The following is a 15,976-nucleotide window of genomic DNA, read 5'->3' as shown; positions in this document are numbered from 1 at the left end:
AGTTCTCGCCATTTCTCCTCTAAATTGAAGTCTTGTTCATGCAAGGTGATTGCAGTTCGGATGGGTGGGTGTCTTGATTTCAATCGTTGTATTGTAACATCTCTGATATTTTGGTGTATTGGAAGTTTTTCATTATTCACAACTTTAGTGTATTCTTTAAGTAGGAGCTTTTGTCTTCTTAGATTTGCCCATGCGATATGACTTAGGACAGGTAACCAGTGAACAGGTGTAGGTCTAATGGCACCAGATATTATACGCATAGAGTTATTCAGCTGAGTGTCAATTAGGTTTACAGACCAGAGCCATGAGTGAACGATGTGTATATGAAATTGAGCCATGTGAATGAGGTGTAGGACCGGAGCCGTGTGGATATATTATTGTGTTTTCCCCTCTTGGCTCATCCCGTTTTCTCCTTTCTCCCCCATTTCTCTGCCCTGAGCTCAGTCCCGGGGTGCGGCGCTCTCTGGTTTCTCTGCCCTGAGCTCAGTCCCGGGGTGCGGCGCTCTCTGGTTTCTCTGCCCTGAGCTCAGTCCCGGGGGTCCGGTACTCTCTGGTTTCTCTGCCCTGAGCTCAGTCCCAGCGGTCCGGCGCTCTCTGGTTTCTCTGCCCTGAGCTCAGTCCCAGGGGTCCGGCACTCTCTGGTTTCTCTGCCCTGTGCTCAGTTCCGGGGGTCTGGCGCTCTCCGGTTTCTCTGCCCTGAGCTCAGTCCCGGGGGTCCGGCACTCTCTGGTTTCTCTGCCCTGACCTCAGTCCCCGGGGTCCGGTGTGCTCTGGTTTTTCTGCCATGAGCTCAGTCCCGGGGATCCGGCGCTCTCTGGTTTCTCTGCCCTGACCTCAGTCCCCGGGGTCCGGTGTGCTCTGGTTTTTCTGCCATGAGCTCAGTCCCGGGGATCCGGCGCTCTCTGGTTTCTCTGCCCTGACCTCAGTCCCCGGGGTCCGGTGTGCTCTGGTTTTTCTGCCATGAGCTCAGTCCCGGGGATCCGGCGCTCTCTGGTTTCTCTGCCCTGAGCTCAGTCCTGGGGGTCCGGTGATCACTGGTTTCTCTGCCATGAGCTCAGTCCTGGGGATCCGGCGCTCTCTGGTTTCTCTGCCCTGAGCCCAGTCCCAGGGGTCCAGCGCTCTCCAGTTTCTCTTCCCCGAGCTCAGAGTAAAAAGTTTACATTTATCAAATAATTTATAATATAATACATCCAGATAATAGATGGCAGAATATTGATAACAGTACTTATAGAAACTAATATTTTGAGTCTGTATTGAATATAGATAGTCTATATATATTCAATGTCAGCATCTATCTGGAAGCTTCCAGAGGCTTACATCATGCATTCAGCAGAATCTCCCTATATGGTTTTGAACAGCTGCATATATAACATGACACATGGTGGGAGGGGGACTCTTGCTCCGGAGAGTCGAACTACACACATGTCAAAGCTGCTGGGGGTCAAAACCATCCATCCATCCAAGATGAAGCAACACATGCTGTCAGGTCTACAGTATATCACGCTTGCCTATCCATTCAGGAACCTGGGAAAGATGAATGAAGACTTCTATTGATTTAGTAAAGATATGGACTATATATTAACTCCTCACGTAAGCTAACGAAGAATATTGTTTTCCTTCTCTGTAATTAATCAACTCTTCTTTTTTTGTCAATCATTTTTAGTCAATATAAATACATTATTTATTATTACATTTTTGAAGTTTATCGGTTCTTATATCTTATCGCGTATATAAAGAAAAATATATTTAAAGGGATATATATTTTTAACATTTTGGTGAGCCAGCCATTCTTGATTTTTTTTTTATTCATTTTTTGTACTAATTCCTTCACTTTGCACAAGGGGGGCAGATACAGAAGTAATGCTAATACCTCTTGCAAAGTATCAGGAATCGACAATTTTATGTTAAAAATCACGCAGGACCTAAAAATACGGATAAGGCTTCAAGTCGCATGAGTGGTTTTTTTTTACATGAACGCTGAAGAGTTCGTAAAGCCACAGAAGATCATCCTTTGACGTGTCTTTGAAGGAACAGGATAAGTCAGTCCATAAAGTATTGAACATTCTGAACGAGGTGAATCAAGTCTCAGGGGATCATCCATTCACGGTTGGGTCATTCCAGGTAAGAAAATGGATTTTATCTCTTTTTTTTCTAAACAAAGTAAATTACAGTTCACATACTCAGATATTTCTAATGTAGAGGAGCTCTGGGTAAGCCTTTATGGGGAGTGTGAACTTGAGAATTCACGTGTACAATCTACGGTGTCTTTTAATCAAGAGAAAAAGAAAAGCAGGAATGTCTGTCTTTGGTCCATGAATTTCACAAGTTAGTGTTAGAGAAATTTAAAGATTGTGGAAATGGACAATCTGAATTGTCAGAAAATGATTCTGTCTGTAATGTCTCTAATGAAAATCGTCCCCAAGGTGGCCACAGACATGTGCTGTCTATTGAAGGTGACCTTCAGGACACAGGAAATGAAGCAGGAAAGGATGTTGGAGAAGAAGGAAATTCCATAGAGGAGCCAGAAGGGGGAGGAGCCAGAGAAGGACATGTGCAGAGAGGAGAAAATGGCGACGATCAGTTTCTAAAAATAGATCAGGCTAAGTTAGGAATTAGACTCAGAAAGAACCTTTTGGATTTATGCAAATTAATTCCTGCATATGATCCCAAGATACATGTGTGCAGAAATTCAGAAATATTTGAAATTTTTGTTGAAAAGTTCAATTTAACCAATAATGAGAAAACTTAGATATTCCATGTGTGGGTCACATGAGGTGTCTGCAAAATTTTGTGATTGTAAATGCGACGCTGTGGATACACTTTTCGTTTAACTTTTTCCCCATTATGTAGATAGGGGCAAAATTGATTGGTAAATTGGAATGCGCGGGGTTAAAATTTCGCCTCACAACATAGCCTATGACGCTCTCGGTGTCCAGACGTGTGAGTGTGCAAAATTTTGTGGCTGTAGCTGCGACGGTGCAGATGCCAATCCCGGACATATACACACACATTCGCCCGGGTTAATAACTGCTGTTAACAAAATAGAAACCACAAAACAAATAGATATAAATGCAATTATAATATCTGTCTCCCCCTCTGTATATATCTCTGTCTCTCTCTTTGTCTGTCTTTCTCTTACCCTGTCTCTCTCTCTTTCTCAGTCTGTCTCAATCTCTTTCCCTGTCTGTCTAACTATCTCTGTCACTTTCCCTGTCTGTCTCTTTCCCTCTGTCTCTTTCCCTGTGTCTGTCTCTTTGTCTGTGTCTTACCCTGTCTGTCTCTTTCCCTTTCTTTCCCTGTCTGTCTCTTTCCCTGTGTCTGTCTCTTAACCTGTCCCTCTGTTTTCCTGTCTCTTCCCCTGTCAGTCTGTCTCTTTGTCTGTGTCTGTCTCTTACCAGTCTGTCTGTTTCTTACCCTGTCTGTGTCTGCCTCTTTCCTTGTCGGTGTCTGTCTCTTTCCCTGGCTGCATTGTGACATGCCAACTTCCATATAAGGGCGTGGCTGCGCATTCTTCTGAAGTTCTGCCTGCACTGTGGCTCCCAGCTCCATTCGCTTTAATTGAGGCAGGTTTTTTGGCGACTAACTGTAAAGCTCGGGGTTAAAATTTCCCCTCAAAACTTAGCCTATGACACTCTCGGGGTCCACACGTGTGAGTGTGCAAAATTTTGTGGCTGTAGCTGCGACGGTGCAGATACCAATCCCGGACATATATACACACACACACACACACACACACAGCTTTATATATTAGATTGAAAACAATTGTAGTTTTATTATGATGTATATTTGCACGATAAAGTGCACCTTACATAAGACGCACGCGAGGTTTAGCAGTACCAGATAGGAAAAACAACTTTACAACTAATTAAATCTTCCCTGGAGATCTAAAAAGGAGCGTCAATATCACAAAGTTTAATGCACTATGGTAGAATAGGGTAGTAGTAAATTTATTGTTAGTGTTTCTCTGCACCAGGTGTTTTATTGCATATAGCTTCACAGTATAGACATTAAAGAACACTCTGTAGCACACATATATACACACATAACACTGCTGCATTGACAGTACATGCACACTCAGCTCTGCTACATATGCAGATTTATATTCACATAGCGCTACATATCTGCTACATATATACTGTACATTATATACTGAGGAGCCAAAGGGTAACAATGATTTGCACTTTTGACTTTCAGGATCCATATCTCACCATCCACTACAGCTTTAAACATGAGACTACCATCATTTTAAACAATCATCTTGGCTATCTATATATATAATTGCCTTATTCTGTCTGTCTGTCATGCTCCAAAATTGTGTCCTTACGGTGACACAAAGCTGATTGGCCGCTGGGCTCGCTATGGCCCCGCCCCCCCCCCCACGGATTGGCCTCTCGCCCCGGCTCTCTGCAGGCCCCGCCCCCCCCTCACGCAATGCACGCTCGCTCTGGCCCAACTGACACGGAGCTCCGACTCCCAGGTGAGTACACACACACACACATCAGATCACACTCACTCTCACACACACCTCACACATCACATCCACACACTCACAACATCCTGGGATATCGCTTGCTTCTACACCGGCTCCGTCACGATCCCAGCAGCGCCACACATAACCTTGCGATGCTGGGATCTTGACGGAGCCCGTGAACGCTGGTAACCATTATACACATCGAATAACTAAGGTCCCTTGGTTACCCGATGTGTATCATAGTTACCAGCGTACACCGGCTCCGTCAGGATCCCAGCAGCGCCAGACATAACCTTGCGATGCTGGGATCTTGACGGAGGCCGTGAACGCTGGTAACCATTATACACATCGGGTAACTAAGGTCCCTTAGTTACCCGATGTGTATCATAGTTACCAGTGTACACCGGCTCCCGGTACACATGTGCAGGGAGCCGGCATTATACTCCTCTCCCCCCAGGACTACTCCTCCTATTACAGTCCTCCTATTATACTCCTCTTTGAGTATAATAGGAGAACTATTATAGCATGGGGGATGTAGCACGATGGGGGGTGCGCAGCATGGGGGATGTAGCACGAAGGGGTGCGCAGCATGGGGGATGTAGCACGATGGGGAGTGCGCAGCATGGGGGATGTAGCACGATGGGGAGTGCGCAGCATGGGGGATGGAGCACGATGGGGAGTGTGCAGCATGGGGGATGGAGCACGATGGGGAGTGTGCAGCATGGGGAATGGAGCACGATGGGGAGGTGCGCAGCATGGGGGATGTAGCACGATGGGGTGTGTGCAGCATGGGGGATGTAGCACGATGGGGAGGTGCGCAGCATGGGGGATGTAGCATGATCGGGAGTGCGCAGCATGGGGGATGTAGCACGATGGGGAGTGCGCAGCATGGGGGATGTAGCACGATGGGGAGTGCGCAGCATGGGGGATGTAGCACGATGGGGAGTGCGCAGCATGGGGGATGTAGCACGATGGGGAGTGCGCAGCATGGGGGATGTAGCACGATGGGGAGTGCGCAGCATGGGGGATGTAGCACGATGGGGAGTGTGCAGCATGGGGGATGGAGCACGATGGGGAGTGTGCAGCATGGGGGATAGAGCACGATGGGGAGGTGCGCAGCATGGGGGATGTAGCACGATGGGGTGTGTGCAGCATGGGGGATGTAGCACGATGGGGAGGTGCGCAGCATGGGGGATGTAGCATGATGGGGAGTGCGCAGCATGGGGGATGTAACACGATGGGGAGTGCGCAGCATGGCGGATGGAGCACGATGGCGGGTGCGCAGCATGGGGGATGTAGCACGATGGGGAGTGCGCAGCATGGGGGATGTAGCACGATGGGGGATGTAGCACGATGGGGAGTGCGCAGCATGGGGGATGTAGCACGATGGGGAGTGCGCAGCATGGGGGATGTAGCACGATGGGGAGTGCGCAGCATGGGGGATGTAGCACGATGGTGAGTGCGCAGCATGGCGGATGTAGCACGATGGGGAGTGCGCAGCATGGCGGATGGAGCACGAGGGCGGGTGCGCAGCATGGGGGATGTAGCACGATGGGGAGTGTGCAGCATGGGGGATGTAGCACGATGGGGGATGTAGCATGATGAGGGATGTAGCACGATGGGGGGTGCGCAGCATGGGGGATGTAGCACGATGGGGAGTGCGCAGCATGGGGGATGTAGCACGATGGGGGGGTGCGCAGCATGGGGGATGTAGCACGATGGGGGGTGCGCAGCATGGGGGATGTAGCACGATGGGGGGTGCGCAGCATGGGGGATGGAGCATGATGGGGAGTGCGCAGCATGGAGGATGGAGCACGATGGGGAGTGCGCAGCATGGAGGATGGAGCACGATGGGGAGTGCGCAGCATGGGGGATGGAGCACGATGGGGGGTGTGCAGCATGGGGGATGGAGCACGATGGGGAATGCGCAGCATGATGGGGATGGAGTGCTATGGGAGGTGCACACCTCCCCCCAACACACACACACACACACAGGGAAACACAAACACCGCCATACACAGACACCCACACACACAGACAACGCTGCACACACACAACACCCAACACACAAACACCGCGGCATACATAAATATACGCACATACCGCACAACACACACATTGCACAAAACATACCTCCCCCCAAAACACACCACACCCACACAAACCACGCAACACACACACACACACACAATGCGACAGACACACAGCGCTCCACAAACAACGCAACACACATACAACACCGCTCTCACCCCCCGCCACACCCAGACAACACCCAGAACATGTACAGCGCCCTACACAAACACTTGGTAACTACACACAACAACATCTATCTATATATATATATATATCTATATCTATAAACAAAAATCATACATGAACTACACAATACGTAAATTCTAGAATACCCGATGCGTAGAATCGGGCCACCTTCTAGTCTAATACATAAATTAGACTTACAACTATTTAGCATATGATTAGTTACACAAATTCTTGTCATGTCACTGCATTGTTACTGTTTTGCTCTTGGTGGTGAAAAAATATTTTTCTTCCTGTATACTACAAATTACGACCTGTTCTAACATAGCTCAGGTCATTGGTTCGAATCGAGGAGCAGCCGTGAAGATTTCCCAAGAAAAGATAAACAGCATCATCCAGCTCATCGATAACAGTTTCTTAACCAAGAAAATTGCCAGTCTGCTTCATAGGAGTGCCATGACAATTGGAAGAATACGAAATGAAGTCCATACATCCATTCAAAAGCTAAGATTTGAACTTTCAGGCAAAATATTGGCGTCAACAAGTCGACTCATCACAAGGTCTATCAGTTCTGGTGAAAAAAACACAGCAATAGAGATGGCTCATATGCTTCGTAATAGTGCAATCACAGATGGCCATGCGAGCATCACGTGAAGCACGTTTCACAAAATAAAGGTGAAGAAACCTCAACTTCAACATGGTGACAAGAAACAACTCAAGTTTTTAAAAAAAAGTATGAAAGTGGACAGTAGAAGTTAGAAAACAGGTGATTTGGAGGGATGAGACGAAACTGAATAGACTAGGCTCTGATCTTGCAAGTGGGTCAGGAAAAAACAAGGAAAAAAGGGGTTTATGGATCGAAAAATTGAAGGAACTGTCAAGTTCAATGCAGGTAACCTGATATGTGGTTGTTTCACAGCCAAAGTCACTGGATACTTGACCAGGATTGATGGTGGTCTCAATGCTGAGCTATAAGTGAGTATCCTACAAGACAAGTTACTTTGTACACTCGAGCAGTATGGATATGAAAAGAAAGACAGTCTTTCATCAGTACAATGAATTGAAGAACACATTGAGATTGGTGAAGAAATGGTTAAGTGACAATAAAGTAGGGGTACTGGATTGCCTCCCCCCACTGACAGCAGACTTCAATCCAATTGAACACTTGTGGGTAGAGTTAAAGATAAAGCTGTATACATACCCAAGTGAGTTTCCTAGTATGCACCAACACTGGAAACGTGTAGAGTAAACCTGGGATCAGATTTCGGTCAAGACTTGCTAGAATCTGACTAAGAGCATGCCGAGAAGGGTTCAGACACTGTTGAAAGCCAAAAGTTGGATTTACAAAATAATAATAATGTAAATTCAGATTTTTAGGAGCAAATTGGAAACAATGCAGTGATATCACAAGAATCTGCATAACCAATCATATGCTAAATAGTTGCAAGTAAAATTTATGTATGAGATAGCCAATATGATTGTCTATAAAATGATGGAAGACTCACGCTCAAAGCTGTAGGGGATGGTGAGATATGAAGGCTGAAAGTCAAAAGTTCAAAACATCATTCACACTTTGCTCATCAGTAGAGATGAGCGAACCTAATGTTCGGTGCTCGGCGTTCGTACCGAACAGACTTCAGAAATCATAGTTCAGGTGATTTCCGTATGCAAACCACTTAAGCGACCAGTGCAGTGCTTGGGTATACTTGATGCTCATCCCCGTGCAAGCTGCTTGCAGTGTTTGAACTGCTCACACTGAGGGTAACAACAGCATGATCAGATGCAGTGTGCAGACACACACAAAAAAAAATTAAAAGAGAAAACCACGCCCTCCCCCGGAAGTGTTTTCTTTATGGCTAGCTGAATGTGGGTGGAGACACAAACTGCCAATCGGTGCCTTCAAATTAAGTTGAGGTCGAGTCCAAAACAGAAAACTTTAAAAAAGTCCAGCTAAACTCACAGAACCTGGACTTCCATGGGTCCACTCATTTCTACTCATCATTGTGTACACACACAACTCTGCTAAATATTTACATTCACCCCATTTTGCAATTCCTTTCAGGTCATGTGATTGATTACATAACCTGAAAGAACCTGGAGCTAGTGGGGTGGAAACTTTTTCAGCTGCTCACTTAGGACTTGCATCGTCTGTACATGTCTCTGTAACTTTATCTCCTGCTGTGCACAGATCAGTGTGTGGCAGGAGGAGAGAGCAGTTCTCTCAGTAATTGGGAAGGACATTGTCAGCATTCTCCATCATTACAGGACGCTGCCTCCCGACTGTAAGAGGCATTCACCTATTAGGAAGATTTTTTTTCTTGTTAAAAGCGTGTGTTATAGTCCAAAATATAAGGCACATTCTAAAGTAATTTCCATTTGTCATTCAATTATACTACGGTCTGTTATATGGTTTTTAAACAATTTGTCAATAAAATGTATCATTTCTCACCATGTGAGTTATTTTTGATGGTGAACAAAATATGATTCTCAAATAATTTCGATTTCAAAATCTAGGTATTAGTATGGCTTCACCCCAGTGTAAATTCTCTGGTGTGTAATAAGATGTGATTTCTGGTTAAAAGATTTCTCACGTTCTGAACAAGAAAATGGCTTTTCTCCTCTGTGTGCTGTGTGATGTTTAACAAGATGTGATTTTTGTGCAAATCATTTCCCACAATTTGTAGACTTTTCCCCTGTGTGAGTCTTTTGATGACTAACAAGATGTGATTTCATTATAAAACATTTCCCACATTCTGAACATGAATACAGCTTCACCCCTGTGTGAGTTCTCTGGTGTGTAACAAGATGTGATTTCTGTACAAAACATTTCTCACATTCTGAACATGAAAATGGCTTCTCCCCTGTGTGAGTCTTTTGATGGCTAACAAGATCTGATTTCCGTACAAAACATTTCCCACATTCCGAACATGAAAATGGCTTTTCCCCTGTGTGAGTTCTCTGGTGGATAACAAGAGCTGAATAATCTCCATAACATTTCCCACATACTGAACATGCAAAAGGCTTCTCCCCCGTGTGAGTTCTCTGGTGTGTAACAAGAACTGATTTCCGTACAAAACATTTCCCACATTCTGAACATGAAAAAGGCTTTTCCCCTGTGTGAGTTCTCTGGTGTATAACAAGAGCTGATTTCCGTACAAAACATTTCCCACATTCTGAACATGAAAAAGGCTTTTCCCCTGTGTGAGTTCTCTGGTGTATAACAAGATCGGAGTTCCGTACAAAACATTTCCCACATTCTGAACATGAAAATGGCTTTTCCCCTGTGTGAGTTCTCTGGTGGATAAAAAGAGGTGAAGAATCTCCATAACATTTCCCACATACTGAACATGCAAAAGGCTTCTCCCCCGTGTGAGTTCTCTGGTGTCTAACAAGAACTGATTTACGTACAAAACATTTCCCACATTCTGAACATGAAAAAGGCTTCTCCTCAGTATGAATTCTCTCATGCCTAACAAGAAGTGATTTCTGGTTAAAGTATCTCTCACACTTGGTACAAGAAAATCTCTTCTCCTCCTCCATGGAAATGTTTTGATTTTGAACAAAAGATGTTTTCAGGAGAAAACTATTTCCACATTCTGAATGTGAAATTGACTTCTTTGCTTTAAGAGTTGGTTTTTTAATGCCTCTTTTGTGACTTCCAATTTTCTTAGTAGTCTGTAATGAATCAGAAGAGAGGACCTGTTTCATAGGATTAGCTGATAGATCTTTACTGTGAAGAGTTGATGGTGTATCTGGAGTAATGTCATTCACTTTAGTTGTATCCTGTATGATTTTAAAGTCATCTAATTCAAAAATTGAAGATCTCAGTTCTCTCCCTGATCTTCTGTCACCGTCATCTGCCAAGAATAAAACCAGTTATTATTTTTGAACATTTCTACTTAAAATGTCCATAGAAATATATTATGTAGCAAAATTAAATTATTCAATGACAGTTTAGTCTAATAAAAATAATTGTCCTAGGACAATGGTAAGCGCTCGACCCAACTACTAATAATTCTGCAGCTAGTTTAATGGCAAAGGACTCCAAAAGTTGCCTAGGGAAAAATAAGTAAAAAATTGAGAGATTTTTTTAAAGATAAAAAACCTCAAAAACCAGCGCTGAAGAAAAGTAGTATAAGAATTATTGTTAAGATTTTATTGATAATATCCTTGTTCTAAAAATTTGGACACATTCACATAAATTGATATACACACAAAGATTAAACTAAACAGCTCCTAAAACTGTATTAGCAGATGGAAAAAAACACCTAAAAAGGTAATGAAGCCCCGGCCGGCGGCAACAAAGATCACCAAAATAGGAAAAAATAAAATAGAAATTGTTTGTATATATTATAAAATAATAAGTCAGAGGAGAGGGCTGTAAATTCAAGAGTCTGCAAAAAAAGCACTAAACCAGTGCCAGTTCGTATATCACATCAGCACCTGCTTGAGAATGCCTGCAGTGGAACGATTTCTTCCCCGCTTATTGTGACCGTATTAACGGTCATGCTCCACTTAACTTCCAGACCCTAGTTGTCACTAGGTATACCGCACTCCAGATTAGGAGTCTAGAGGTAATATTAACAGCGCAGCAGAGACCCGTTAGAGATCTCTGGTGTGAAGTACCTGTCACCGGTGTTAGACAGGGGGGCTCCGTAGATTATAGTCCTTACACGAAGAGCTTTTACTTGCCGGAGAAAGTAGGTTAATTGTGCAAATTGTGTACATAGGAGATCAGCTTTTAACCTACCTTCTCAGGCTCTACTTTCTGGAAGTAAGTGGAGCCTGACCGCTAATACGGTCACAATAAGCGGGGAAGAAATAGTTCCACTGCAGGCATTCTCAAGCAGGTGCTGATGTGATATACGAACTGGCACTGGTTTAGTGCTTTTTTGCAGACTCTTGAATTTACAGCCCTCTCCTCTGACTTATTATTTTATAATATATACAAACAATTTCTATTTTATTTTTTCCTATTTTGGTGATCTTTGTTGCCGCCGGCCGGGGCTTAATTACCTTTTTAGGTGTTTTTTTCCATCTGCTAATACACTTTAAGGAGCTGTTTAGTTCAATCTTTGTGTGTATAATCAATTTATGTGAATGTGTCCAAATTTTTAGAACAAGGATATTATCAATAAAATCTTAACAATAATTCTTATACTACTTTTCTTCAGCGCTGGTTTTTGAGGTTTTTTATCTTAAAAAAAATCTCTCCATTTTTTACTTAGTCTAATAAAAGACCTCATAGGATGTACCGGCAGAGTGTGGTGTTCAACTGTTTGTTCATTCTGCCTCCAAAATATTGGAATAAGAAGCCACAAAAAAATATTTTATAGGTAAAAAGATTACCAATAAAAACTTCTACTTGCAAAAACAATCCCCACTGAAGTACATCATCTCTCAGAGGGTTTCTACATTATTAGTAACCTAGAGGCCTGAGCCTCATATTTTGCCCAAATCACACTTTTAAATCAGATATTTTGTATTATCTTCTTTCAACAACATAGATATACATAAACAAAAGGAAAGCAACACTAATTCCCACCATCCCATAGCCCCTCAATATCCTTTACATCATGCACCTCGGTTTGTCTCAAAAAACAAGCATTCTACACTATTACATAAACCTGGGTCAGCCAATGCAATTTTACCACATTTCTATTTGCGTCACATGTTAAGAGTAATGATTCTTCTCCCAGCTAAAAAGCTTAAACTTGTAATCCCTACACTGATTTCTTTCAGATTTTTTAATAGCTTTATGACTTTACATCCGTAAACTCCTGTGATTATATTATGTCAGCCCAGTATACTCTCTCTTCGCGGGTATGTGCATCCCTTCTCTGTACTCTGTTATGTAATTTATAAGTGTATTCTATCCCTAAGTAAAATCAAGAGCTGCCAATATTGGGGAGTGTGAGAAAATGGTCAGCCCTGTTGCACTGAGCAGCCATCTTGTGTTCAGCAGACATAAGCAGTCATGTTGTCTGCAAACCCTGGTACAGTTTTTGCAGCAAAAGCAATGCATGAATTAAAGTTCTCCCCAAAATGGAGCCATAAAATGACCTCAGTGTCACTTAGCGAGAATAGAGAAAAGCCATATGTTGTATTATATGGTAGAAAATAGTGAATAGAGTGAGTTAATACAAAAACCAGAACTGTAGACCTGTCAATATTGAAGCGCTATGAGAGCATACTAAGAGCTGTGATGTGATTAATGATGTTAGTTGATAAGAACACGGAAACGTATGGTTTAAAACAGAATTAGGTATTGATGTGCATGTATACTGACATATTGGACTTGTAACTTCTTTGTCTTAAAGTATAACCGCCTTCTGCCGCAGTATGATGTAACTTATCTACACCCTTTTCTGTAACATGTGACCCTTTGTCTAAACAAGGTACAAAAACGCTTCTACACCATAGTTCGTGGGCAGATAGCCAAACCACCCAATCTGGACACCTGCGCGTGTCTACGTGCCTTATAACACCTGTTTCCCATTTCTGCTCTGTGCTGTGTGCTCTTGAATAAACCAACTCCTTCTTTGAAGAATAAACTGCAGTGTCTCCTTTGGATTATTAAAAAGGAACCAATCACCAGGATATTCATATATAAGCTAAAGCCAGTGCTATAATGGCGCTATCAGGCTGATTCTATACATACCTGTAGTGGTCAGCTCGGATGTATAGGTTTTGAAATCCAAGAAAGCGAAGTTTGTAAAATGAGCAGCTTCTTGAATGACAGTTGCAGTGGAGCAGATAATATATTCATAATTATCCCCTCCCCCTGTTAGAATTAGGATAAGTATTATACAAACGACTCACTTTAGGAAAGGACCTGTGTGAGGTCATACCCATGTGACCTGGTATCCATACTTCTGGTCACATGTGTATGATCTCACCACAGGTCCTGCTAGACAAAGTGAATTGTTTGTATAATGCTTATGCTAATTCTAACGGGGGAGGGGATAACTATCAATATATGATCTGATCCTCAGCTGCTGTCACTCAAGAAGCAGCTATTTTACAAACTTCACTTTCTTGGATTTCAAAACCTAAACATCCGATCTGATCACTAATGGTATGTAGATAAAAAGCCTGGCTTTAGCTTATATACGAAAATCCTGGTGTTTGGTTCCCTTTAAGGAGAAAGACATTATTGGACACTCTAGTGATCTTACTGGGAGTTCAACCATGCGTTTCAAATCTTATAATATACTGTATATGAGGTCTGCCTCTCTTAAGGTATATGTTTTTTTCCATTGAAATAATTTGACTTTATTGATGAACTCCACTCATGCAGGTGGGTTACTCGAAATCCAATGTGCAGCAATCAACTTTCTAGCAGCAAACAATAATAACCTGGTCCTTATTATGGGGGGGATTTCAACTATCCAGACATTCAGTGGGACATAGAATCTTTGCTTTGTCCTAAAAGCTGTTAGGGGTACTCTGCACGCTGCGACATCGCTAGCCGATGCTAGCGATGCCGAGCGCGATAGTACCCGCCCCCATCGCAGATGCGATATCTTGTGATAGCTGCCGTAGCGAACATTATCGCTACGGCAACTTCACACGCACTTACCTGCCCTGCGACGTGCGGCGTCACAGCGACGTCACACGGCAGGCGGCCAATAGAAGTGGAGGGGCGAAGATGAGCGGGACGTAAACATCTTGCCCACCTCCTTCCTTCCGCATAGCCGGTCGACGCAGGTAGGAGATGTTCCTAGCTCCTGCGGCTTCACACACAGCGATGTGTGCTGCGGCAGCAACGAGCAACAACATCGTACCGACATTATGGAAATGACCGACGCTACACAGATTGCCGATTTACGACGCTTTTGCGATCGTTTATCGGCGCATCTAGGCTTTACACGTTACGACATCGTTACTGGCGCCGGATGTGCGCCACTTTCGATTTGACCCCGACAATATTGCAGTAGCGATGTCGCAGCGTGCAAAGTACCCCTTACTTCTCAACATTTAGTGGTTACTACTCACCTGGGTGGTTATCTGTAGGCATCTCCTCTTTACACCGCTCATCACCCCTCACATATGTCTCTGTAGTATTAATATGGGTCAGAATTTCACCCTGAAACAAACATTGTAAAAGTCACAGACAGATGGAGAAGTCACATCTATGATCAGTTCTAATCCTGCCATCTCCACCGTTCTCATTTCCCAAGTATAAAACATTGTCATGAAAATGTATTAAGCAGATATGTTTTCATGGTCTCTGGATCAGGAGTGACCCTCCCCCCCCCCCTTCAGAGCCCTGCTAAATTAACAGCCAGCAAAAGCTTTCCTAGCCAGGGCATGGAACAGGTACATTTAAATTAACGTACAACTCTCCCCAGTACTTCAAAGACCCCCTGCACGGCAAGAGAGGCTCCGACTACAATCTGTGTATACAGGGGCAGAGTAAAAGTTTCCTGCAGGAAAACAGCTTATCTGATGAAAAGGCTAGGGCAGTCATATTCTCTTCGCTGGTGAAGTATTAATATTGTGAGATACTGTACATACGTCACTCAGATATGGTGTGCATACCGCTGATCTCAAGATTCCATGACGCACAAATCGTAGGACATACGAAAGAGCCACAAATTAATATCTGCCCCCCAGAACATACTGATCCCCCTTGTGTGGTATCCACCTTTTCCTAAAATCGTAATATAAAATAGGAGGGTAATATCGTCCGCGTGGGATGATCCCACATGGAGATATGAGGACTGTGAGGATTCAATAATTCTGGAAGAGGGAAAACCCCCTCCCTTACATGATGTCAGCAGAGGTGGGGGCTGCGGGTGGGACAGAGGTTAATATCAGCCAATGTCTCCTTACCCTCTGTGTCAATGCCTAGAATATATACATTCTGTGTATAGGATTGTCCATTTCCTGGGGGTGCCTCTCCCTTATATTTGAGCCATAATCCGTGACCAGGTGTAGTATTCTCTTTCATTTTTTCTTTTATTTTTTGTAACTGTATTTGTCTTGTTCCTTTTTGTAAATTCTTGTATATTTTTATAAACACTACCTTCTATTTTGGATTAAATATATAAAATTTAATAGCTTCATTCCTCGCTCTATATACGACCCCGAGCCTGAAGCCTTCTGCTATCTGAAACAGATCCCCAGCTACCCCTAAAGTTGGGTGGTGGCAGCGTAATTATTCTTGCATAGAATTATTGGGGTACTATCATTAAGGGTACCGAGATATATATATTCCATGGGATTCGGTGATATACACATTTA

General features: G+C 43.6%; 1 pseudogene; it reads right to left on the bottom strand.

Annotated features, from left to right (window-relative positions):
* Positions 1 to 15,976, bottom strand: part of LOC142312225 (uncharacterized) — a 268,034-nt pseudogene that overhangs the window by 178,924 nt on the left and 73,134 nt on the right.

This window comes from Anomaloglossus baeobatrachus, chromosome 5 (genome assembly GCF_048569485.1).
Source record: "Anomaloglossus baeobatrachus isolate aAnoBae1 chromosome 5, aAnoBae1.hap1, whole genome shotgun sequence".
NCBI classification, from domain to species: domain Eukaryota; kingdom Metazoa; phylum Chordata; class Amphibia; order Anura; family Aromobatidae; genus Anomaloglossus; species Anomaloglossus baeobatrachus.
The sequence above is the reverse complement of the archived record's forward strand: the minus strand, read 5'-3'. Positions and strand labels throughout refer to the sequence as shown.